Raw genomic sequence first — 26,874 nt, 5'->3', positions numbered from 1 at the left:
ATTTAGGAGGGCAGTTGGCAGAATGAACTATCTTAGGCACATGGGAAGTCCTCTTCTCTTCATAAGGTGGCTGTTGCTGCCCCAAATTTAGGTCCTGCCCCAATAGAACCAGCTAAGACCTGGACATCCCACTCTCCACAGTGAGACCAGCAGGACCAGCACGGTGGGGGTGAGGAAGGCTGAGCTTAGGGTCTGTTTTTGTTTTAGTTTTAGAGGCAGGTTTTGCCCAGGCATCTGGAATGCAGTGGCACAATCATAGCTCACTACAGCTTCAACCTCCTGGGTTCAAGTGATCCTCCTGCTCAGCCCCTCAAGTAGCTGAGACTACAAGGGCATGCCACCATCCCCGACTAACTTAAAAACTTGTTTTGAGACAGGGTCTCCCTGTGTTGCCCTGGCTGGTCTGGAACTCCTGTCTTCAATGGATCCTCCTGCCTAGGTCTCCCAAAGTGCTGGGATTAAGGGCGTGAGTCACCGTTTCCAGCCTAAGGTTCTCTTGACCAGGCAGAGTTGCTTACATGAACTGGTACAGCAAAAATAAAACTAGTGCAGTGGGTCCGAGAGAATTTCTTAAAGGAGAGCGAAAACTCAAGGTACAGGGTTCCAAGGAGGCCTCATGGCTCCCCAGCATGATGCAATTGTGTAGGCCCCAGGGAGGGCAGCCAGGTGAGCTCCACACATTCACATCTGCCTGCTGGGCCCTACAGTTCTTGGACTGGGGCTCTTGATGCCGGGCCGAGGGTACATTCACTTGGCTCTTTCTTGCTGTGGCTCTCAGAGCCCCACACTATCAATAGCATTGCTAGTGAGATATCTAAACACACTTGGAGGCCTGAAGTAATTTCTCATTTTGGGAGATAGTGTCAAACTTCAAAGCAATTCACAATCCCCTAGAGTTTACCTCTCCCAATTTGACCACCCATCAGGCCGACCAGCAAGTGTGGAAAGAGGGCCATGTTGCTATATCACCTACATCTAGGGCAAAGTGGTCAGCAGCTTCTCACAGCAAAATTCCCTAAAGCTACTACTTATACCTTCACCCTTAAGTCACTTACACTCAACTGTGGGAGGTTCACTTATGCCGCCCTTGATCATTTTCCTACCCCACTGCTGGTGATGGAGCGCTTCTTCCTTGCAGAGAACTCACACTATGTGTTGCAAGCAAGGTTGGCCCTCCACCACCTGCCACCACAGAGCTGGGCAGATGAACCAAGTCTGGACAATTCTGTGACACCACCCCTGGTCATCATGATCAGTTCAGAACAAGCATGTGACCCAAATCAAGCCAATCAGTGAAAGACTCAGGACTCTTGTTGGTGCTGCCAGGAAAGAGATTCTTTCTTTCTATGGGATCAGCAGCTGAAGGGCAATATCAGCACGTGTTGCCTTTAGCCATCTTTGCCATCTCAAAACCAGAATTTGCCTGTGAATAAAACAAACACCTTGAGCAAAAGCAGCAGATGAACCAAGAGACAGGGCCTTGAGGAAGTGTTTCCATCCTTAGGTCAGTTGTGCCTGCAGAAAGAAGGCCCGTGTGCTCTTGAGTTACATAAGCCAGTGCTTTCTGCTTTCCACGCCTCCTGGGCTTTGAGCACAGCACCTGCGAGGGGCCTCACTGATACATACTCTCCTCTGAGTACTGTTTCTCTGCCCAGTTGTTTTGTCCTCCACTCCTAGCTGCTCCAGCAACAGATCAAGACTTAGAAGGTATATCAGCCAGGGACAAGAAATGTAATATTTGAGAAGGGTTTATCTGCAAAATGATTAATTCCCAAAATATGGGTAGGGTAAAAGCAAACTACGCCAAAGACTAGACAGGACTCTGTAGAATGGGGTCTGAGAGAACAGCAGGGAAAACATGCCTGTAGCTGAAGGACAGTCATGTGGATTAATCTGTTTTAATAGAACCAGTGACCTACTGTCCAAGGACACAGCCAGCCCAGGGTGGCATCACAGGAGAGTCAGGGGAACAAGTACTCTGGCCTCATTCTCCTCCTTGCTTCCAATTTCCTGATGGGGCTCCCTATTGACTGAACCCAACCCAAAGAGGGAGGGAACTGACTAACTTGTAAAGGTCAGCCTCCCAGAGCAGAGGTCAGGGCTGGGAAGAGAGGGTGGAGGGTCCAGAGGGCCAAACAGAAGATGCACAGAGCGAGGAGTGATTTCCTACCTCAGAGGGCCCAGGGATGACCTGGTGAGCAGTTCACAGCTAGGGACAGTAAGCCACATTCACCCCAGGAGAGACCATTTCAGTGGAGAGCTGGGAGTGCTTTAGTCTTGATTTGTGAGGCTGTTCTGGGGTTTGGATTGGTTCATCTAATTTGGTTCATTTTCCAATTCTTTTTTTTTTTTTTTTTTTTTTTTTATCAAATGAAGGTCAGCTCACTGCAACCTCTGCCTTTCAGGTTCAAGTGATTCTCCTGTCTCAGCCTCCTGAATTGCTGAGATTACAGGCACCTGCCACCATAACTGGTTAATTTTGGTACTTTTAGTGGAGACAAGGTTTCACCATGTTGCTTCAACTCCTGATCTCAGGCGATCTACCCACCCCAGCTTCCCAAAGTGCTGGAATGAGAGGTGTGTGCCACCATGCCCAGCCCATTCATTTTCATGATCTTTCTCTTGCTTTTCCCACATGTAGACTGCCAGCCCCTGACCCTGCACACCACGCATCCCTCTTCCTGTCCTTCCTGGATCAGAGATATTGAACCAATGTACACGTGATGAGTGGCCCTCGACACACAGCTCTCTGAGGAGTTACAAGACCTAGTGGACCGGAAGAGTCACAGTCCTCAGGGCACCCCGGGAGTCCACAGCTGGCATCGAGCATGGCCACACTTGTACGACAGCGTCTTACTGACAATACCAGCACATTCAGGCTTCAGAAAGGGCTAGGGAAGCCAGCCGCAGAGGACAGCTCACAGCAGGACAACCCTGGTGGGTAGTGTGACCTCCAGAGTGCCCCACTGGGCCAGCGAAGCTGTGTTGGGCCTGCCCCCTCATTTGCTTCTTCCTCTGCCTACCCTTGCTTTCTGTTCATAGGAGTTGATCTCTGATAAACTTCTCTGTCTCGGTGTCTGCTTCTGGATCATCCAAACTGTGACAACAGTAATTAGAGCAGAGTTTCTGTAGGCACCTGGCACTGCCCCCACGCAGCCCTGCACTTGCCTCCCGCACTGTGGGTGAACTGTGTCTTGCTGTTACCGGAGCTGGTCTCTCCACTGTGCATGGGACCCCGTCCCAGCTCCCCTCTCACTCGTCCCACTTGCTCTGATCCAGGTCCCTCTTCTGTGTAAATGTTTCCCTTCCTCCTGGATCATTTCCATCTGCTATGACCCTTCTGCTCATTGTGCCTTTCAGAAAGCAGACCAATGCCCTCCTCCAGCCATTGTAGTTCTTTTCCTCTCTTTATAGCAAAACTGTTGTATAAGTTGCTTTACTCTCTCATCTCCCATTCTTTCTTCTACTTCATCACTCCATTTAACCTTCTCTCACCTTGATCTCCTAGAACCTCCATGTTGTTAAATGGAGTGAAAAACTCCCAGTCTCCACCTGACTTGGCCTATCAGCAACATCAGACGCAGTTTATCTTCTCCAGGGACTACCGTTGTCTAGTTTTCCTTTCTGGCTGCTCTTTTCCAGTCTCCTTTGCTGCTTCCTCCTCAGCTTCCTCACTTTATTTCTTAAAATTTTTATTAAGACAGGGTCTTGTCCTGTCACCCAGGCTGAGTACAGTGGTGCAATCATAACTCACTGCAGCCTTGGACTCCTGGGCTCAAGTGATCCTCCTGCCTCAGCCTCCTGAATAGCTTGAACTCCAGCCATGCATCACACAATGCCTGGCTAATTTTTAAAAATTTTTGTAGAGACAGGATCTTGCTATGTTGCCCAGGTTGGTCTCAAACTCCTCTCACCTTGGCCTCCCAAAACATTGGGATTATAGGTGTGGACCACCACACCCAGCCTTTCTTACTTCTAAATGTTGGCATGGCCTCAAATATCTTCTCTTTTCTGTCTATGCTCACTCCTTAGAAAGCTTCATCCAAGTGCAGTGGCGCAATCTTGGCTCACTGCAACCTCCACCTTCTGGGTTCAAGTGATTCTCCTGCCTCAGCCTCCCGAGTAACTGGGATTACAGGTGCCTGCCACCACACACAGCTATTTTTTTTTTTTTTTTAATTTTTAGTAGAGACAGGGTTTCACCATGTTGGCCAGGCTGGTTTCAAACTCCTGACCTCAAGTGACCCATCCACCTTGGCCTCCCAAAGTGCTGAGATTACAGACATGAGGCACCTCAGATTACAGGCGTGAGGCACCTCACCCAGCCCATCTCACCCATTTTAAAGTGTATAATCCAGTGCTTTTAGTGTATGCATGGTTGATGACCATCATCACCACAGTCATTTTTATTTTTATTTTTATTTTTTTTTATAAGACGGGTTTTCACCATGTTGGCCAGGTTAGTCTTGATCTCTTGACCTTGTGATCCACCCGCCTCAGCCTCCCAAAGTGCTGGGATTTATAGGCATGAGCCACTGTGCCCAGCCACCACAATCACTTTTTTAGAACATTTTCATCACCCCCGAAAGAAACCCCACACTCCCAGTCTCTTTATCTCTCCCAGCCCTGGGCAACCACTAATCTACTTTCTTTCTCTGTGGGTTTGCCTACTCTGGGCACTTTATATAAATGGAATCACAATATGCGGTCCTTGGTGGCTGGCTGCTTTTGTTATGACTTAACATAACCTCGTAGGTTTTTACATTTTTTTAAACGGCTGGAAAAAAAGAATATTTCATGACACATGAAAATTCTATGAAATTCACATTTCAGGGTCTATAAATAGTTTTATTGGAACACACACACACGCATCAGCACAAACACACACACACACACACACACACACACACACACACACAAGCTTCATCCAGTCTTGGGTCTTCAAACAGCCTCCATGTACTCATAGCTCACAATGCTTTCTCTCCAGCCTTGACTGCTTACCTGGATCCCTGAGCTGAATGCCAGCCAACCCCTCATCTCATCTCCATCCACCTGTTCCTACAGCAACCGGGCACACTGAAATACCACTCAATCTGAAGCTAACCACCGCTGTTAGTATCAGACTCTACAAGTTCAAGAGAATTGTCCCTGCCACAGACAGCAGCCACTGTGGGATCCTCATGTTACAGGAAAGGTGTCCCAATCCAGACCCCAAAAGAGGGTTCTTATATCTCGTGCCAGAAAGAATTCAAAGCAAGGCCACAGAGTAAAATGAAAGCAAGTTTATTAGGAAGGTAAACGAATAAAAGAATGGCTACTCCATAGACAGAGCAGCCCCAGTGCTGCTGGTTGCCCATTTTTATGGTTATTTTTTGATTATATGCTAAATGAGGAGTGGATTATTCATGCCTCTCCTTTTTAGACAGTATAGGGTAACTTCCTGTCATTGCCATGGCATCGTACATTGTCATGATGCTGATGAGAGCGTAGCAGTGAGGATGACCAGAGGTCACTCTCATGGCCATCTTGGTTTTGGTGGGTTAAAGCCAGCTTCTTTAGTGCAACCTGTTTTAACAGCAAGGCCCTTATCTTGTGCCAACCTTCTGTCTCATCCTATGACTTAGACTGCCTTAACTGTTCGGGAATGCAGCCCAGCTCCTATTCAAGATAGAGCTGCTCTGGTTCGCACACCTCTGACACCCAGGCCACCTGCTATAAATTCAGGGATCCCTGTGACCCCCTCAGGTTTCGTCATTCACTAAAATGATGGACAGAGCTGACTGAAGATGCTATACTTCCTAAAGGATGCACACAGGGCGAGGTCTGGGAGGGGTGCAGAGCTCTCTTGTCACATCACTGTGGCCATCAACCAGGAAGTGCATCTCAACCTTGTTGTCCAGAGTTTTTATTGATTTTTGTTCCCAGGCCATGTGATTAAACTCCATCTCTAGCCAACCTTACCACCAGGGGTGGGGCTGACCCAAAGCCGCAACCCTCTAACTCTTTTCACAAGGCAGTTCTTTCTGGTGACCAGCCCCCATCCGGAAGCCATCTAAGGCCGCAAGTCCCCTCATTAGCATAACAAGCACATTCCTGTCCCTGTCACTTAGGAAATTCCAAGAGTTTTTTGAAGCTCCGTGCCAGAGACCCAGAACAAAGATGTATTCTTTATTACACCACACTCCTCAACCGCTCCACTTGGAAGCATCTCAAATTTAACCTGTCCCAAAGCAACCTTCTAATATTCTCTTCATCTTGGTAGAGGTAGCAGTCTCATTCTTGCCAGGTGCTGAGGCCAACAGCTTCAAAGTGGTTCTTGGCTCTCTTTTCTCCCATCCGCCCAACCAATGTGTCAGCAAATCCTGTTAGCCCCACCTTCAATTATATAGAGAATCCAACTACTTCTGGGCATTTCACATAAATGCAATCATGCAGTAATGGTCTTTGGTACCTGGCTTTTTTCACTTAGCGTAATGCTTTCAAGGTGTATCCTGCTGTAGCATATATCTGTACTGCTTTCTTTTTTATGCCTGGATTATAGCCCATTGTATGAATGCACAATGCATTCATGCATTTATTTGTTCATGCATTTATTTGTTAACAGATATTTAGATTGTTTCTACTTTTTAGCCATTTTTAGTAATGGTGCTAGGTACAGATTTTCGTGTGGACTTAACGTTTTCAATTCTTATGGGTATATAGCTATGAGTTAAACTGAGTCATTTGGTAACTCTCATGTTTAGCATTTTGAAGTATGACCAAAACTGTTTTCCAAAGCAGCTGCATAATTTTTCATTTTCACCATGGTATATCAGGAGATAAAGTTTTTACAGCCCACCCCCTCACCCCCACAAAAAAGCAGAGAAGGGTCCAACTGGGAAAAACATATAATTCAAGGAAAACAAAAAAAATTTCTTTGGCCAGGTGCAGTGGCTCAAGCCTGTAATTCCAGCACTTCGGGAGGCTGAGGCAGGCTGATCACTTGAGGTCAGGAGTTCAAGGGCAGCCTGGACAGCATAGTGAAACCCCATCTCTACTAAAAATACAAAAATTAGCAGGGCATGGTGGCACACACCTGTCATCCCAGCTACTTGGGAGACTGAGCAGGAGAATCGCTTGAACCCAGGAGGTGGAGGTTCAATGAGCCAAGTTTCTGCCACTGCACTCCAGCCTGGGGGACAGAGTGAGACTCCAATGCAAATTATATATATATATATGAACACAATAAAACAAACTGAAATATGAGACAGAAAGGGGGAATTCAGAACTAGGAAGCAACTGAGGTCCAAGTCAACATTTTTATATTAGAGGCCTGGCGCAGTTACTAATGCCTGTAATCCTAGCACCTTGGGAGGCCAAAGCAGGTGGATCATTTAAGCCCAGGCGTTCGACACCAGCCCGGGCAACATGATGAAACCCTGTCTCTACAAAAAATATAAAAAATAGCTGGATGTGGTGGCACACACCTGTTGTCCCAGCTGCTCAGGAGGCTGAGGTGGGAGGATCACCTGAGCCCAGGAGGTTGAGGCAGCAATGAGCCGTAATTGTGCCACTGCACTCCAGCCTGGGTGATAGATTGAGAGCCTGTCTCAAATAAATAAATAAATAAGAAAGAAAGAAAGAACAACAATCAAAATAAACAGCATTGATAAAGGAATGAATGACAAAGGGGAAAGGCTGGAAATAATGACAGCAAATGTAGATGAATGAATAAGATAAACAGTAAAATAACTGGGGAATCTAAAACATATGGGAGATAGATAAATATAATCCAACATATCTACAGAGCAGTAGAAAGTAGTTATGTTAAACTATGTCATATAAGACAACATACCTAAAGCTGAAGACAAAACTAAATCTGGGTGCAGTGGCTCACGCCTGTAATGCCAGCATTTTGGGAGGCTGAGGTGGGCCTCCATCCTGGCTGACATGGTGAAACCCCATCTCTACTAAAAATACAAAAATTAGCCAGGCGTGATAGCATGCGCCTATAGTCCCAGCTACTTTGGAGGCTGAGGCAGGAGAATTGCTTGAGCCCAGGAGGCAGAGGTTGCAGTGAGTCGAGATCACACCACTGCACTACAGTCTGGTGACAGAGCAAGGCTCAGTCTCAAAAAAAAAGACACCTAAATCCACAGAGTATACAACATGACATAGCACACCAAGAGAACTTGATAAACTCTCCTACCTAAGACATCTCCCGTGTAAACCCTTGAATTTAAAGGATAAGGAAAGAAGTCTGTAGGCATGTAGACATGAAATGAAATTACCCAAAAAGAGGGACATGACAGTGCTTCAAACCTCAGGTCAAAGGAGCTGTAGTTAGAAAATTCTACCCAAAACCCAAAACCTGTGACCCAGGAATTAATAGGCAGGCAAGACGTTGTTCATGTGCAAAGTCAATAGGAAGAAATCCACAGGCATGACCAAGTTAAGGAAATACGAAACCATGAGTTCTTCCCAGGGAAAAACCAAACTGCTTGACCATGAAATCCAGATGATTTCAAGATGAATCACCACACACAATCCAGAAACACAGAAGCCACAATTAAAAAACAAACAAAGCAAAACTGGCTATGAGCACAAACTCCATAAAATTCAGCTCAAGAGTGACCACCTACTGGGTTATTGTTACATAGGAGAATGTGACTGATACAAACCAGGAGAGTAGGACAATACCAATATAACTAGGGCAGAAAACGTGGGGGCTGGACTGGGCACGGTGGTTCATGCCTGCAATCCCTGCCCTTTGGGAGGCCGAGGCGGGTGGATCACCTGAGTTCATGAGTTCGACACCAGCCTGGCTAACATGGCGAAACCCCATCTCTACTAAAAATACAAAAATTACCTGGACGTGATGGTGGGTGCCTGTAATTCCAGCTACTCAGGAGGCTGAGGCAGAATTACTTGAACCCAGGAGGTGAAGATTACAGTGAGCTGAGATCACACCATTGGATTTCAGCCTGGGTGACAAGAACGAAACTCCACTTCAAATAAAATGCAATAAAATATATAAAAATAATAATAAGCAAACAAAAAAACAAAAAAACTCTGGGAGCTGGGAGAGAGTAAGACCTATGCCCTCAAATTCCAAAGCAGAAGAACACTGTCTGCTACCTGAAATGGAACTAGAGAGTTTTTAAAAATAGATACTAGCTTTATTTTCCATAATCTCTTGTGCTTTTTCCTCTCCTTTTTCCCTCCCTCCTTCTCTATCTCCAACTCTTTAAACCTAGAAGATTTTTAATAATATATTTTATTGTGCAGAAGCATTTACCTGAAAATTCAACCGTTCCTCTAGATGTATTTCCCTTACTTTTTATTCTATCAAGTGCAAATAAAATTAAATTGTATACTTTTTATTTAAAAGAACATCCTATGTTTAATCCTATTCTAACAAAATCTTTCTCTTCTCCTTTTAGGGGTGTGTGTGTATTCGCGTGCGTGTGTGTGTGTGTGTGTGTGCGCTATATCTAGAACTAATATTTCTCTAATGATAACTATTGATGGTATTTGGAGTTATTTTTTTCATCTTCAAACTTCTTTACATAAACTACATTATTTAGATTATTATGAAGATTTATTGTTGGTACACATATGAAGAATTTATAGAAGTAAATATGCTTAACAGGGTTAATACTAGATAATGGTATACTGAATTATTGTTATTTTATTTGGGATGCTTTTTTGTAATTTTAAACTCATCCCATATATATATATATATATATTTTTTTTTTTTTTTTTTTTTTCTTTTCTTTTCTTTTTTGTTGAGACAGAGTTGTGCTCTATCACCAGGCTGGAGTGCAGTGGCTCGATCTCAGCTCACTGCAACCTCCACTTCCCGGATTCAAGCACTTCCCTGCCTCAGCCTCCCAAGTATCTGGGATTACCGGCGTGTGCCACCCTGCATGGCTAATTTTTGTATTTTTAGCAGAAATGGGATTTCACCGTGTTGGTCAGGCTGGTCTTGAACTCCTGACCTTGTGATCCACCCGCCTTGGCCTCCCAAAGTGCTGAGATTACAGCCATGAGTCACCACACCCGGCCTATTTTTTTTAAATCAAATATAAATTATCTGACACAAAAATCACCCATTTTGAAGGATACGCTTTAGTGATTTTAGTTACAGCGAACATGTGCAACCATCACCACTATTAACTCTGGAACATTCATCACCTCAAAAGAAACCTTGTCCCTATAAGTAATTAGTGGCAATTTTCTTTGCCCCCATCCGTGGTAACCACAAATCTACTTTCTGTTCAATGGACTTTCCCATTTTGGACATTTCACATAAATGGAATCATACACTATGTGGTCTTTGGTTCCTATCTCCATTCACTTAGCCTAATTTTGGGGGGACTTTTTTTGAGACTGAGTCTCACTCTGTCACCCAGGCTGGAGTGCACATTTCACTCACATAATCTCCACTCACTGCAACGTCCACCTACTGGATTCAAGCAATTCTCCTGCCTCAGCCTCCTGAGTAGCTGGGATTATAGGCGCCCAACGTCACACCCGGCTAATTTTTGTGTTTTTAGTAGAGACAGAGTTTCACCATGTTGGCCAGGCTGGTTTCAAACTCCCAACCTTGTGATCCACCCCCCCGCCCCACCCCGGCCTCCCAAAGTGCTGGGATTACAGGCGTGAACCACCACACCATACCCAGCCAATTTAGCGTCATGTTTTCAAGGTTTATCCTGATGTAGCCTGGATCAGCATTTCATTCCTTCTCATGACTGAATAGTAGCCCATTGCATGAATATATCACATTTTGTTTCTGCATTCATTGGCTGATGGACATTTGGGTTGTCTCCAGTTTTGCGCTGTTGTGAATAACACTGCTATAAACATTTGTGCACAAGTTTTTGTGTGAACATATGTTTTCAATTCTCTTGGGCCTAACAGTACAATTGCTGATTTACATGGTAATTCTTTCCTTCCTTTTCTTTTCAGTGCTTGGTCCTCTGTTGGAGACTCTGCCTCCCCTAGAATGGATGTCCCGCCCTCTGCACGCTCAACAGTACACTCCCACGGTGCGTGGTGTGCTGTGTGTGGGTGTGCTCTGGTGCCAGACAGGGTGTAGGGGAGAGATCTGGCATCCTGTCTTTTGAGAGGTGACCTTGATGACTTTGTGTTTATGTGAGAATGCGCGTAAAGTGGTGTCAGATCCCACAACTCAAGGCCCTCCCTCCCAGAGGGCAGCCCAGGAATGGGCAGGCCTTGGCCAAGGCTTGGCTCTCTTGAGGGGCCTTCCCTTGGTACCTCCTGCTCCTGCCCTTGGTCCATCTCCCAGAGGTCGTCTTTCCTTGGAGGAGTTCCAGACTTCCTCCCCTGCTCTGGGGTCATGGTGGGAACACTGGCCTCAGCTTGGTGGTGTGCCCCTTTCCTGGCACTCACATTTCATGGCCCGTTTCCTCCACTGGGAGCTGGGATCCTAACCTCTCAAAGTGGGGACCCCCTGAGAGGGTCTTGCAGGGTTGTGGGCATGGAGCTCGTACAGAGTGTGTGTGTGGGGAGGGGTGACTGGGACAGGCCTGGGTGTCAGGAGGGCTGGGGTGGCCTTGTGGTCTGTGCTTGGTGCTGTGTTTGAGAATGAGGGTGAATTCCACGTAGTTGAAGTTGCCTTTCTTGTCAACAGGAACCTCCTGATACAACTCGTCCACTTGCTTGTCTGTGAGGCAGTCACCATGGGGGGCTTCCTAGAGAAAACCTGAAGTCGAGGCTGCCTCATCGGAGTGTTATGGATCACATGTTTGGGGGCCCTGCCATTCAGCAGCTCCCCAAATGCAGGGAGCAGCATGGTGAAGTTGATGGGCCCTGGGGCCTCAGTCAGCTCATCCTCCAGCTGTTCACCATGGGCTTCTCCCCTGACGAGGCCAGCACGTGGTGCAGGTCTGCTTGGTCAGTGAAGCCATCACAGCTCTGGGCAAACCCATGGAAGCCCTTCTTAAACTCCCGGGTTGCCGCTGGTCAAACATCATGAAGACATTGGATGTGGCCCGCTGTGGCCACTTCCTGGTGGTCTGGCCTTGGCCTGCCTGCCGGACAGCTTGGCTTCAGGTGAGTGGGTCTTCCATAGTGCAGAGAAGGTGCTGGTTGAGTGTGTGGGCTGGGTGAGCTGCCAGTATGGGCATTCACATGGTAATTCCATGTTTAACTTATTGAAGACCCACCACACTGCCTTCTACAGCCGCTGCACCATTTTACATTCCCAGAAGCAATAGACAAAGGCTCCAATTTCTTTACTTAACTTTGTGGGGATGGCTTCTCGCTCTGTCATGCAGTGGAGCACGATTGCGGCTCATTGCAGCCCCCACTTCCTGGGCTCAAGGGATCTACCTCCTGAGTAGTTTGCACCTCCACCTACAGGGAGGTGCCATCACACCAAGCTAATTTTTTAACTTTTAGTGTTTTGTAGAGATGGGGTTTCACTCTGTTCCCCAGACTGGTCTGGAACTCCTGACCTCAAGTGATCCTCCTGCCTCAGGCTCCCAAAAGTGCTGGGATTATAGGTGTGAGCTACTGGGTTACAATTTTCTCACATCCCAACACTTTCTTCTTTCTTTCTTTTTCTCCTTCCTTTTCTTCTGTTCTCATCACTTTTGATTATAGCCTTCTTAGTGGGTACAAATGGACATCTCCTTGTGGTTTTCATTGGCATTTCACTGTTGATTGATGATCTGGGGCATCTTTTCTTCAGAGAAATGTTTATATAAATCCTTTGCACTTTTTAAAATTAGGTTATTTATCTTTTTCCTGTTGAATTATAAATGTTCTTTAAATATTCTAGATACTAGTCCCTTACCTGACATATGATTTGCAAATATTGTCCCCCATTTTTGGGGTTGTCTCTTCGTTTTCTTGCTTTAGGGGTATGTATGAGTTTGGTGACATGGATGGATGAACTGCGTGGGATGAAGTCTAGGATTTTAGTGCACTCATCACCTGAGTAGTTTGCATTTTAACCAACAGGTAGATTTTCATCCCTCCCTGCCTCCCCCCAAGCATTGCTGATTCGCTATTGTCAATTACACCATTCAGTATACTTTTGCATACCTATAGCTTAGCTCCCACTTACCTGCTTTCAATCTCTTGAGGTATATACCCAGAAGTGGAAGTGACATAGTAATTCTATTTTTAATTTGTTGAGGTACTGCCATACTATTTTCCATAGTGACTACACCATTGTACATTTCCCAACATTGTACAAAAGTTCCAATTTCTCTACTGACTTTTTTTAATAGTAGCCATCCTAATGGTTAGGAGATGACATCTCTCTGTGTTTTGTTTTGCATTTTCCTAATGATTAGAGATGCTGAGCACTTTTTTTTTTTGAAATGGAGTCTCACTCTGTCGCCCAGGCTGGAGTGTAGTGGCATTATCTCAACTCAGGTGCGCGACACCATGCCTAGCTAATTTTTCTATTTGTAGTAGAGATGGGGTTTCCCCATGTTGACCATATTTTCTTTCATTTATTTATTTTTGAGATGGAATCTCGCTCTGTCGCCCAGGCTGGAGTGCAGTGGTGCAGTATCAACTCATTGCAACCTCCGCCTACCAGATTCAAGCAGTTCTCCTGTCTCAGCCTCCCGAGAAGCTGAGACTAAAGGTGCCCACCACCACGCCCAGTTAATTTTTGTATTTTTAGTAGAGACAGGGTTTCACTATGTTGGCCAGGACGGTCTTTACCTCTTGACCTCGTGATCTGCCCGCCTCAGCCTCCCAAAGTGCTGGGCTTACAGGAGTGAGCCTCTGAGAACTTTTTATGTGCTTATTGGCCATTTGTTGTTGTTTTTTGTTGTTGTTGTTTTTTCTCTCACTCTGATTGAGACATAATTGGCCATTTGCATATCTGCTTTAGAGCAATGCCTATTCAATCCATTGCTCATTCTTTACTCAGGTTGTTTTTTGTTGTTGTTGAATTCTAAGAATTCTTTATGTATTCTGGATATTAACCCCTTATCAGACATATGGCATGTCAATATTTTCTCCTGTTTCGTGGATTGCCTTTTCATTCTGTTGATTGTGTCCTTTGATGCATGTAAGTTTTAATTTTTTTTTTTTTTTTGAGAAGACTCTGTCTTCCAGGCTGAAGTGCAATGGTGATCTCAGCTCACTGCAGCCTCTGCCTCCCAGGTTCAAGCGATTCTCCTATCTCAGCCTCCTGAGTAGCTGGGACTACAAGTGCACTCTACCACGCTCGACTAACTTTTTGTATTTTTATTAGAAACAGGGTTTCACCATGTTGGCCAGGATGGTCTCGATCTCCTGACCTCGTGATCCACCCACTTTGGCCTCCCAAAGTGCTAGGATTATAGGCATGAACCGCCACATCCAGCTACTTCCATATTCTTTGATGATTCTTTCTTGACTCAACCCATCCCCACTTTGTTTTCTGTTACTTTACCAATGGATTTTCTATTATACAGGAGGGAGCTTCAGTCTTCCCAAAGCCTTCTCCTCTCCCAATCTTGTAGTCCAGTTATATCATAATTCATGTTATTATTCGGTATTCATTCATTAATTCATCAAATATTTTTTGAGCGCATACTATGTGTCAAACATTACTGTAGGTGCTGGAGATTCATTAGTAATCCAAATAAAGTCCATCTTGATGGAATTTATAATGATTAGTTAAATTATATTCACTAATGAACCACATAATATGCTATGATGACTTTCTTTTTCTTGTGTTACTTTCTGTTTTTCCTGAAGTTAATGATTACTTTTTGTTTGTTTGCTCAGGTTTCTATGTACCCAAATCATTCTTCTTTCATTCTTCAATAGAACTACATTGTATAACCTCTCTCCTTTATTCCCCACCCGATCAGAGGCCACTAGGCAACCTATTAATTCTTCCCCTCCTCCTCCATTTTTTCTCCACTTTAAAAAATTTACATCCTGTAGGTTTCAGTTATTTGTTTGTTTTACTGGGGTTGGTTTTCATTCTTTTACCTAGGCACTTGTTCATTTATTTCAATTTACATACTCAGTAATTTATTTCCCTTCAATACTAGGAAATTTAGTAGTTAAAAAAACACACACGGGCCAGGTGCAGTGGCTCAAGCCTGTAATCCCAGCACTTTGGGAGGCTGAGGCGGGTGGATCACAAGGTCAAGAGATCGAGACCATCCTGGTCAACATGGTAAAACCCCGTCTCTACTAAAAATACTAAAAATTAGCTGGGCATGGTGGTGCGCGCCTGTAATCCCAGCTACTCAGGAGGCTGAGGCAGGAGAATTGCCTGAACCCAGGAGGCGGAGGTTGTGGTGAGCCGAGATCGCACCATTGCGCTCCAGCCTGGGTAACAAGAGCGAAACTCTGTCTCAAAACAAAAAAACACACACAAGCCGAACACGGTGGCTCATACTTGTAATCCCAGCACTTTGGGAGGCCCAGTCAGTCGGATCATGAGATCAGGAGTTCGAGACCAACCTGGCCAATATAGTAAAATCCCATCTCCACTAAAAATACAAAAATTAGCCAGGCATGGTGGTGTGTGCCTGTAGTCCCAGCTACTTGGGAGGCTGGGGCAGAAGAATCACTTGAACCTGGGAGGCGGAGGTTGTAGTGAGCCAAGATCATGCCACTACACTCCAGCCTGGGTGACAGAGTGTGACTGTCTCAAAACACACACACACACCCCTTCCTTTTCTCTATTTATAATAACATTTCTATTAATAAGGGCCAGGTGAGGTGGCTCATGCTTATAATCCCAGCACTTTGGGAAACTGAAGCAGACAGATCACTTGAAGACCAAGAGTTTGTGACCAGCCTGGCAAACATGGCAAAACGCTGTCTCTGCCAAAATATTAGCCAGGCATGGTGGTGTGCACCTGTAGTCAGAACAATGACTTGAACCCGGGAGGCAGACGTTACAGTGAGCTGAGATCACTCCACTGCATTCTAGCCTGGGCGACAGAGCAAGACTCTGTCTCAAAAAATAAAATAAAATAAAGTAAAAATTAGACTTCCTGAAATGGTCTATTTCTCTTATATTTTCTCTTCTGTTTTCTATACTTTTGCCTTTGTTTCTATACATTCTGGGAGATTTCCTAGACTTGCTCTCCCAAATGTTTTATTGAGTTTTTTATGTAGATAGACATATTGTAAATTTCTAAAAGTTATTTTCTATCCTCTGTTCTCTTTGCTCCTTCTTTTGTGTTATCCTGCTCTCATTCCATGGAGATCACTCTGAAGATATTGATAGTAATTTTTATGTTTCCTCTTTTTTTTTTTTTTTTTTTGACACAATCTCACTCTATTGCCCAGGCTGGAGTGCAGTGGTACAATCTCAGTTCACTGCAACCTCCGTCTCCCAGGTTCAAGCGATTTTCCTGCCTCAGTCTCCTGAGTAGCTGGGATTACAGTAGCCACCATGTCCGGCTAATTTTTGTATTTTTAGTAGAGACAAGGTTTCATCATATTGGCCAGGCTAGTGTCCAACTCCTGACTTCAAGTGATCTGTTTGCCTTGGCCTCCCAAAGTGCTAGGTTTACTGGCCTGAGCCACTAGGCCCAGCCTGTTTCCTCTTCTTCTAACGAAAAATGTCTAATAACCTTTCCAATTTCTTCTATGATAATGGACCATTCAGATTTTCCACCTTCTTTTGTGTCACTTCTGGTAATTTACATTCTACCTGGAAGTTGCCAATTTCCTCTAGATCTTCATATTTGCTGCCACATAATTTTATGAAGTAAACATTTTTCTTTAATCTCTCCTGTATTCATGGTTATATCTTTCTTATTCTTTTATTTTTACTTTCCCTCTTTTTAATTTTCTGTTTTAATTTTTGTGAGTACATAGCAAGTGTCTGTATTTATGGAGTACATGAGATGTTTTGATGCAGGCATGCAGTGCATAATAATCACATCCTGTAAAATGGGTTATCCAGCCAGATGTGGTGGCTCACGCCTGTAATCCCAGCACTTTGGGAGGCTGAAGTGGATGGATCACAAGGTCAAGAGATCAAGAGCATCCTGGCCAACATGATGAAACCCTGTCTCTACTAAAAATACAAAAATTAGCTGAATGTGGTGGCACATGCCTGTAGTCCCAGCTACTTGGGAGGCTGAGGCAGGAGAATCACTTGAATTTGGGAGGCAGAGGCTGCAGTGGGCTGAGATGGGACCACTGTATTCCAGTCTGGCAAAAGAGCAAGACTCCGTCTCAAAAAAAAAACCCAAATAAATAAATAAATAAATAAATAAAATGGGGTGTCCATCCCCGGAAGCATTTCTCCTTTATGTTACAAACAACCCAATTATACTTTTAGTAATTTTTATTTCATTTATTTATATATTGATTTATTTTTAAGACAGAGTTTCGCTCTGTCTCCCAGGCTAGAGTGCAGTGGTACAATCTCAGCTCACTACAGCCTCTGCCTTCTGGGTTCTGGCAATTCACCTACCTCTGCCTCCCGAGTAGCTGAGATTACAGGTGTGCACTGCCATGGCTGGCTAATTTTTGTATTTTAGTAGAGCTGGGGTTTTACCATGTTGGGTCAGCTGGTCTCAAACTCCTGCCCTCAAACAATCCTCCTGCCTCGGCCTCTCAAAGTGCTGGGATTACAGGCATAAGCCACCAAGCTCTGCCCCTCTTTTAGTATTTTTTAAATGTACAATTAAATTATTATTGACTATAGTCACCCTGTTGTGTTTCCAAATACTAGGTCTTACTCACCTTTCTATTTTTTTGTACCTATTAACTCTCCCCGCCTCCCTTACTTTCTTTTTTGTTTGATCAATTTTCAATTTCACTTTTTATTGTTATTTTCATTTTCCATTCTTCAACTTTCTTGCTTTTTTCTTATTAAATTAAATACTTGGCTCCTTGTGTAGTTAATCAAGAGCCTTTTTGTGGAGCGGGAGATTAGGTTTAGGGTATATTATTATACAAACATGAAATACCAGTATATTAATATAAAAAATATTAGTGGCTGAGCGTGGTGGCTCATGCCTGTAATCCCAGCACTTTGGGAGGCTGAGGCAGGTGGATCACAAGGTCAGGAGCTCAAGACCATCCTGACAGTGAAACCCCATCTCTACTAAAAATACAAAAAATTAGCCGAGCATGGTGGCAAGTGACTGTAGTCCCAGCTACTTGGGAGGCTGAGGCAGGAGAAGCACTTGAACCCAGGAGGCGGAGGTTGCGGTGAGCCTAGACTGCGCCACTGCACTCCAGCCTGGGCAACAGAGCAAGACTTTGTCTAAAAAAGAAAAATATATTTATTAGTAAGCTAAGAAAATTCATTAGGTCTAATTAGTCAAAAGTGCGATGTTCAGGGTGGTGTAGCGAGCGGCGTCAGTGCTCACTGCTGCTGTCATGGTTCAATTGCTAAACTGCATCGTCGCTGTGTCCCAGAACATGGGCATCGGCAAGAACGGTGAACTGCCCTGGCCGCCGCTCAGGAATGAATTCAGGTATTTCCAGAGAATGACCACGACCTCTTCAGTAGAAGATAAACAGAATTTGGTGATTATGGGTAGGAAGACCTGGTTCTCCATTCCTGAGAAGAATTGACCTTTAAAGGATAGAATTAATGTAGTTCTCAGCAGGGAACTCAAGGAACCTCCACAAGGAGCTCTTCTTGCCAGAAGTCTGGATGATGCCTTAAAACTTACTGAACAACCAGAATTAGCAAATAAAGTAGACATGATTTGGATAATTGGTGGCAGTTCTGTTTATAAGGAAGCCATGGATCACCCAGGCCATCTTAAACTCTTTGTGACAAGGATCATGCAGGACTTTGAAAGTGACACGTTTTTTCCAGAAATTGATTTAGAGAAATATAAACTTCTGCCACAATACCCAGGTGTTCCCTCTGATGACCAGGAGGAGAAAGGCATTAAGTACAAATTTGAAGTATAGGAGAAGAATGATTAATATGAATGTGTTTTCTGGATTAAGCTGTTCCTCCTCCCTCTGAAAAAAATTATGTATTTTTACATTAGAAAAAAAGACTTTTTTTCCTTCTACAAGATCTATGGAAGCTTTTCTCTCTTATCTTTTTCTTTCCCCTCTTTCTTTCTGCAAAGAAAAAAAAAGACTTAGCAACTTTAGATCTGTGGATAATTATTTCTAAGCAATGTGTTTGTATTCCCCACTAGTCTTTTGTTTTTTTTTTGCTGTATACTACTATTGACTTTATACTTTACACTTTCCCCACTAATCTTGGCTATATCAGATACCATTTATGAAACATTCTTGCTATAACTAAGTGCCTATCCAAGACCCTGACTGAGTCCCCAGCACCTGCTACACAGTGAGCTGCCATTCCACACCCATTGTTGAGCTTCTCAAATGTTGATAGTATTTATTAAAGATGAAGATGCACCAAAAAAAAAAAAAAGTACGATGTTCAGTAGTCACTTCATATTCTTCTCTGCCTGTTTATACGTGTATTGAAAAGGCTGAGAGGTGAACTGAGTAGAAGCTTGGGAGCAGTTTGGCAGCTGTAAGAAGAGATGGCAATGGATGCTTATTAGGGAAATGAGAGAAAATGAAAGAAGAAACTTTGACATCTACATGGGTTGAGGCTCTTTGGGAACTTCCGGGAGATGCAAGTGTTCAAAGAGGGCTACTTGGGAGTTAGAAACAATTAAGTAATGGCAATTTAAGTCTGAATGGGAGGAGAAAATTCCACCAAAATACACACAATTATTCTTATTACTATTCACTGATAATTTAAGGATAATCCTGGGAAATTTTTTTTTTTTTTAGGAAATGTCCAAATGTTTTTCCCAAAGTGTTTTCAAATCTTAGGAAAAGATCATCAAAATTATTGTAGCTTATGAATCTTACCTTGTATTTTTAATTTTCATTGAATTCTTATCTTAATTGAGGTTTTTTGCGGGGAGATTTTTTTTTTTTTTTTTTTTTGAGAGGGAGTCGCCTTCTGTTGCGCAGGCAGGAGAGCATTAGCGTGATCTTGGCTCACTGCAGCTTCCACCTCCCAAGTTCAAGCAATTCTCCTGCATTAGCCTCCTGAGTAGCTGGGACGACAGGCACACACCACCACACCCAGCTAATTTTTTTGTATTTTTAGTGGAGACAGGGGTTCCACCATATTGGCCAGGCTGCTCTCGAACTCCTGACTTCATGATCTGCCCACCTTGGCCTTCAAAGTGCTAGGATTACAGGCATTAGCCATTGCGCCCGGCCTTATATATGTTTTTAACTAAGTTCTAGTATTTTCTCCATCTTGTTTTGTCCTCCAGAAAATTGGAGAAAAGAGAGCTTTCAGACAGAATCTAATTTTTCCCCATATTTGATTAGAAAAAACTTCAAACTTACAGGAAAGTCATAACATATATACAGTAAATGGCCAGCTGCGGTGGCTCACACCTACAATTCCAGCACTTTGGGAGGCGGAGAGGGGAGGATCACTTGAGCCCGGGAGTTGGACGCCAGCCTGACCAACATGGTGAAACCCTGTCTCTACCAAGACTACAAAAATTAGTGGGGTGTGGTGGTGCGCGCCTGTAGTCCCAGCTACTTGGGAGGCTGAGACACAAGAATCACTTGAACCCGGGAGGCAGAGGCTGCAGCGAGTGGCACTGCACTCCTGCCTGGGTGACAGAGCGAGACTTCATCTCAAAATAAATTAAAAAAAAAAAATAGGCCAAGGCGCAGTGGCTCACATATGTAGTCCCAGCACTTTGGGAGGCCGAGGCGGTGGATCACAAGGTCAGGGAACCGAGACCATCCTGGCCAACATGGTGAAACCCTGTCTCTACAAAAAACACAAAAAAATTAGCTGGGCGTGGTGGTGCATGCCTGTAAGCCCAGCTACTCGGGAGACTGAAGCAGGAGAATCGCTTGACCCTGGGAGGTGAAGGTTGCAGTGAGCTGAGATCGCGCCACTGCACTCCAGCCTGGCGACAGAGTGAGACTTCATCTCAAATAAATAAATAATTTAAAAAACAAAAATAAAAATTAGCCGGTTTTAATTACGTGCTCCTGTAGTCCAGCTACTCAGGAGGCTGAGGTGGGAGGATGGCGTGCACAGCCCGGAAGATTGAGTCTGCTGTGAGCCACTGAACTCCAGCCTGGCCAACAGAGCAAGACCCTGTCTCCAAAAAATAAAAAAAAAATTTAAAAAAAGAAAGTAAAGAACAAGAAATGTACAGTAAACACCCATATACCCACCACCGAGATTCTATAATCAGAACCTAATTTTTATTAGCTGGAATTAGCATTTGCCTAGACCTACAAGTGATGTTGAGTAGTGACAGCTCTGCCATAATTACGTATTCTGTTTCTACTGGTAAGCCCAGTGCTTCATAAGAGTTTTGTACTGTGGCCAATTTTATGAGTGTTTCAAACAAGCCAACACAGGTCAGCTGTTACATGGGTGGAGAAACTTCTAGAGAGTTCTTCTCAGCTTAAAGAAACAAAATTTCAAAGTCATCTGGCATGCTGCCTAAAGACATCTACAGCTTTTGGCTCTTAGAAGCAGGTGATGTCCATGAGCATAAACTTGGGTTTCTGGTTGTGCAATAAGGAGCAACTGCTACCTCTCTGGAGTAGAAGTGACAGAGACAGTGATAAGAGGAGGGGGTAGCTAGAATTCATATCCCTTCACATCAGTTTCCCTAAAAGTTCCACCCTGCAATTGGTGGCCAACAGTCCCAAGAGAGAGCCCTGTGATCATCTATAAATTCACACACAGTCTTCTATATGTTTTCCAGAGCCATTGAAGCTTTTAAAAAAGGAGCACAATTCTTTGAAATCTAAGGAAAACTGGCAATCATCTCTCCAAGCCAATTCCAAGTATCATAGGTATATCTCAAGTCATAATAATTACTTCATTTTGGCAAAACATCATCTATCCTTGGCTTCTTTCTTTTCCTGGAAGGTCTTTGCTAAAGAACAGCCTCAGGAGCAAAGGATGCATGCTCATAGGTAAGCTAGCTCCTTCTCACAGAAAAAACAACCAAGAAACAAAACCAAAAAGCAGCCCAATTGCTTCTCAGTCTTTTGGCTCCAATAAAGCATAAAAAAAGTCCTTTGTAGTTGAATGAAATCCATACCATATTCATCCTGTTAAAAACTGGTGTTATTTTCCCAAATACTAAAGCCCTTTGGGACAGCACTGAATATGCAATTCTGTTTTTGTTTTGTTTTATTTTGAGACAGAGTCTCACTCTCTTGCCCAGACTGGAGTGCAGTGGCACAATCTCAGCTCACTGCAACCTCTGCCTCCCAGGTTCAAGCAATTCACCGACCTCAGCCTCCCGAGTAGCTAAGATTATAGGTGCTCACTACTATGCCTGGCTAATTTTTCTATTTTTCATAGAGATGGAGGATCTTACCATGTTGGCTAAGCTGGTCTTGAACTCTGGACTTCAAATGATCCACCTGCCTCGGCCTCCCAAAGTGCTGGGATTACAGATGTAAGCCAATGTGCCTGGTCTGAATGCACAGTTTTGAACAGGACTGGAGTACTTGGGTGAATATGAAAATAACATTTAGAATGGGGCTGGCACTTTTCTAAAAGTTCTGCTCTCTTTTGCCTTTCTGAGTACTGACCATCACTCTAGAACAAGGATCAGCAAACATTACTGTAAAGGTCCATTTAGTCAATATTTTTAGTTGTTGCAAGTACTCAACTCCGCCATAGATAGCACAAACACATGAGCTTGGCTTGTTCCAATCAAACTTTAGTTAGGACACTGAGATGAAGACTGCATTAACTATACCCACTATGTTTTGCAACCTTTTCCTCAAAGGTAATCTAGTTCTCAACCTTTAGATACCCTTTTCTCAATTCATGAAACCTGAGGATTACAGTCATACTGAGCCTGAATTTTCACCGTTATTTAAAAAGTAATAGGTAGGGTAGAGGTTAAAAACATAAGTTTTAGAGTCAGTCAGATGTGTATTCAAATCCAGATTCTGTGGCTTTCTTGTGTGACATCAGGTAAACTGAAGAATGTTTCTGTGTTTCTTCATTTGTGAAATAGGGAAACTGTTTTGAAGATTAAAAGAAATAATGCATATCAAACTCTTTTTTTTTTTTTTTAACTGAGTCTCAATCTGTCGCCCTCTTGGCTGACGGCAGCCTCCGCCTCCCAGGTTCAAGCGATTCTCCTGCCTCAGCCTCCCAAGAACCAGCACTACAGGCGCGTGCCACTATGCCCAGCTAATTTTGTATTTTTAGTAGAGACGGGGTTTCACCATGTTGGCCAAGCTGGTCTCGAACTCCTGACCTCAAGTGATCCACCCTCCTTGGCCTCCCAAAATGTTGGGATTACAGGCGTGAGCCACTGCTCCCAGCCTGCATATCAAATTCTAAACAGTGCTCAATAAGGCTCACAGTAAATGCTCAATAGATGTTAACTTACTATCATCAGTCAGTGAAGTCATTGCTAAGAAACAATTCTTTTTATCTGTGTAGAAAGATCATCCATGACCTTGGTGTTCGGTAGTCCAGTATTTCACTGGTTATATGCCATTTTGTAGCTAGGAAAATTTCCCTAGTGTCATGTTTGTTTAATGTGAGGGTCCTGTGATTAAAGTGATACAATAATAAATAGATGGGTTTACACAGCGGGCTCCTTGAATGACAGCTGGCTCCGTCCATCTCTGCACCACAAGAAGGCAGGAAAGAAGTATACATCTTCATCTCTGACTTGCCACTGCCATTAACGTTACATATCTGTGGGCTAATGGAATTTGTGCACATATATTTTAAAAAGTAATCTTTATTAAAGCACTAAAAAAGAGTTGAGATACTTTATGGAGAGTGCCACATCTCATTAGTGTTCAAGCAAATGCGATTTTATTTCAACAAATGCGATTTTATTTCAAAGTTCTTTTCCCTTTGTGAGTAAGATAGTACAAACGGCAAATTCGAAAGGTGCGGAAGATTATAGCATGGCGAAAAGCAAGTTTTCTTTCTCTCCTCTTCTAGTCACACAGAGACCATCCTAAGAGGCAACCACTTCCAGAGATGCAAACACACACACACCCAACTCATACTCCTCTGCACTTTATTACTTAGAATAATACCGGAAATTTTCCATGTCTCAGCAAATACAGCAGCTGCCAGGTACTCTTTAATGGCAGCTTAGGGTTCCCTCAGAGGGATGCGCCCCATATCATTCACCCAGCCCCCAAGAACGGACTTTTAGGTTGTTTCCAGCTGGTTGCTCTTACAAGCAACGTTGTAAGGCTGCCTTACTTTTAATCTTCTTTATCCAGTGATTTGGTTCTGCTTTTCCTTCCAGCACGACTGCAAAGTGACTCTACGGGGCTTTCCCGAGTGCCCTCGCCCCAGACCTCAGTGAGTTATTTGTGGAGTCACCGGGTCCTGCTCCGCCTTGTAATTCGAAGTCTCCCCGGGGCAGCGGGGACTGGGCGGAGCACCGAGTCCCGGCCTGCGCGTCTGGGCCCCGGCGGGCGAGCTACCAGCTCGGATTTCGGGTGGATCGTGCGTGGGAGGCGGCGTTGCCCTCCGCATGCAGCGCGCGTGCAGCCGCAGTGGTGCTGCGACCTGCGGACCGTGGTGTGAAACTGCCGCGGAGACGCTCCCAGCCGCGGGCGCAGCTCGCCCCGGCACGGAGGGAGGTGTCTAAAGGTGTCTCTTAGGAACAGGCACAACCCGGGCAGCCGGGCCCCAGAACAAAGGGTGCTTTCAGCCGCCCCTTTAGATACCTGGCCCGTCACCATGGCAACCACCCCATTATAGAAAGTCAGAGCAGTTCCCCGCCTTAGGCTCTCTCCTCCCGAGCTCCCCTCCCCCGCCGGCCCCGCCGTATGGCTTGTATGTCACTGGCAGCTGTTGTCAAAAGAAGGCACCTCTTTGTCTCCAGGGGATGAAAACCATCTGGTCTCCAGCGCCACCCTTTCTCTCAGCCCCGCAACTTTTCTCCGCGCGCCGTCCCCAAGGCGCCCCTGGATGCGCGCGCCCGGCCCGGCGTCCGCCACTCGCGCTGGATGCTGGTTTCCTCGCCATCACTCGGCCCAGAGCCGTTCTGCCTCTGCCTCAAACTCTCAGATGCCCTAGAGCTCTCACTGAAGAGTAGTGTCTCAGCGAGGGGAATCCGCATTGGAAATCGCGGCTTCCTTCTGGCACGCCGCTCGCTGAGTTCCAGCGCAAGCAGGATCTCCCCTCACACCCAACAGCACCACCTTCCGAGGCCGGCGGCTCATTACCGCCGCGTCCCCGAGGCCGGCTCAGGAACTCCTCTCCTGGCCGCATTCCAGGCTGGGCCTGGTCCTTAGAATAAGGACCAGTTAGTTGTTTGTCTCTCTGTCGCTGGCAACAGATCACTTGTTGGCTGAGGAAAAGACAACACAACGAGGGAGACAATAGGACCTGTATGTTTCTCACACAGTCCTCATTCGAAATGTACCACGATCATATTTTTAAAGGTCTGTGTTACCTTTTATAAATATCTAAAGACGACTTACTTTCTGTTGCCTGTGGAAGAACTTGATAAACATTAAAAAGGCAAGAACGGGCCGGGCGCGGTGGCTCACGCCTGTAATCCCAGCACTTTGAGAGGCCGAGGCGGGTGGATCACGAGGTCAAGAGATCGAGACCATCCTAGTCAACATGGTGAAACCCCGTCTCTACTAAAAATACAAAAAAATTAGCTGGGCATGGTGGCGCGTGCCCGTAATCCCAGCTATTCAGGAGGCTGAGGCAGGAGAATTGCCTGCACCCAGGAGGCGGAGGTTGCGGTGAGCCGAGATCACACCATTGCACTCCAGCCTGGGTAACGAGCAAAACTCCGTCTCAAAAAAAAAAAAAAAAAAAAAAGGCAAGAACATCTTTGGTGGCCATGTGTCTGGACTGTGGGAGACACCTATCATCTGCCCCAGGGATCCTAAGACGGGAACAGACGGTGTTTTCAAAACCTATCTGGAAATAAAAAAAGGTTACCGTGCTGAGAGGAAGAGCAGGGTCCAAGAGAAGGGGCTGTGAGAGGAAAACGCAGAGAGAGGGTAAAGCTGGGACTTCCAGCTATTCTGTACAGATACACTTCAGATGCTGTGTGGGAGGAAAAATGATCAGAGGAGTCAGAAAACTTCACAGATACTGAAAAGTGTAACTACTAGAGGGAGAAATTCAAGGATAATTTGTTCGGAACTCGGTTCTATATATATATATATATATATATATATATATATTTTTTTTTTTTTTGAGGTGAAGTTTCGCTCTTATTACCCAGGCTGGAGTGCAATGGCACAATCTCGGCTCACTGCAACCTCTGCCTCCTGGGTTCAGGCAATTCTCCTGCCTCAGCCTCCTGAGTAGCTGGGACTACAGGCACGCGCCACCGTGCCCAGCTAATTTTTTTTTTTTTTTTTGTATTTTTAGTAGAGACGGGGTTTCACCATGTTGACCAGGATGGTCTCGATCTCTTGACCTCGGGATCCACCCGCCTCGGCCTCTCAAAGTGCTGGGATTACAGGCTTGAGCCACCGCACCCGGCCAGTTCTATATTTTTAAATAAAGTTTAAAAGTAATTACCAAATAATTAAAAGGCATAGTTTAAAATTTCATAAATGCTGAAAGTATGACAAGAAAAGCAGGTGACTGATGAGAGGTAAGTGGTGTGGTCTTTGCGTCCAATTATTATCAGCTCCATTTGATAAACAGGTTGTAGGCGAGTCTGACACACAGGAAACAAGTGTTTGCAAAGCCCAGGGGTGTGTTTCCCTCCACGCACAAGTGTTATCTGAATAACTATCTAGAAAATAATAAGTACGTTTCTTGACAGTCCAACCTCTTTTCTTTTCTGATAAATTTTGGAGAAAATTCTGTCATTCTTCCGTGAGATTTGGTGAATATTTCTCCAGTCATTTCAAATGAGGGTTATTACACAGTATCACAATTTGAAATGCTAGTTTTTTTTTTTA

The 26,874-nt window shown here is 44.6% G+C and overlaps 1 pseudogene; it reads left to right on the top strand.

Annotated features, from left to right (window-relative positions):
• Window positions 1–18,305: 18,305 nt before the first annotated feature.
• LOC100391036 (dihydrofolate reductase-like) lies at window positions 18,306–19,063 on the top strand (annotated as a pseudogene).
• The last annotated feature ends 7,811 nt before the right edge of the window (window positions 19,064–26,874 follow it).

The sequence above is a fragment of the Callithrix jacchus genome, chromosome 13 (genome assembly GCF_049354715.1).
Source record: "Callithrix jacchus isolate 240 chromosome 13, calJac240_pri, whole genome shotgun sequence".
Lineage (NCBI taxonomy): Eukaryota > Metazoa > Chordata > Mammalia > Primates > Cebidae > Callithrix > Callithrix jacchus.
The sequence above is the reverse complement of the archived record's forward strand: the minus strand, read 5'-3'. Positions and strand labels throughout refer to the sequence as shown.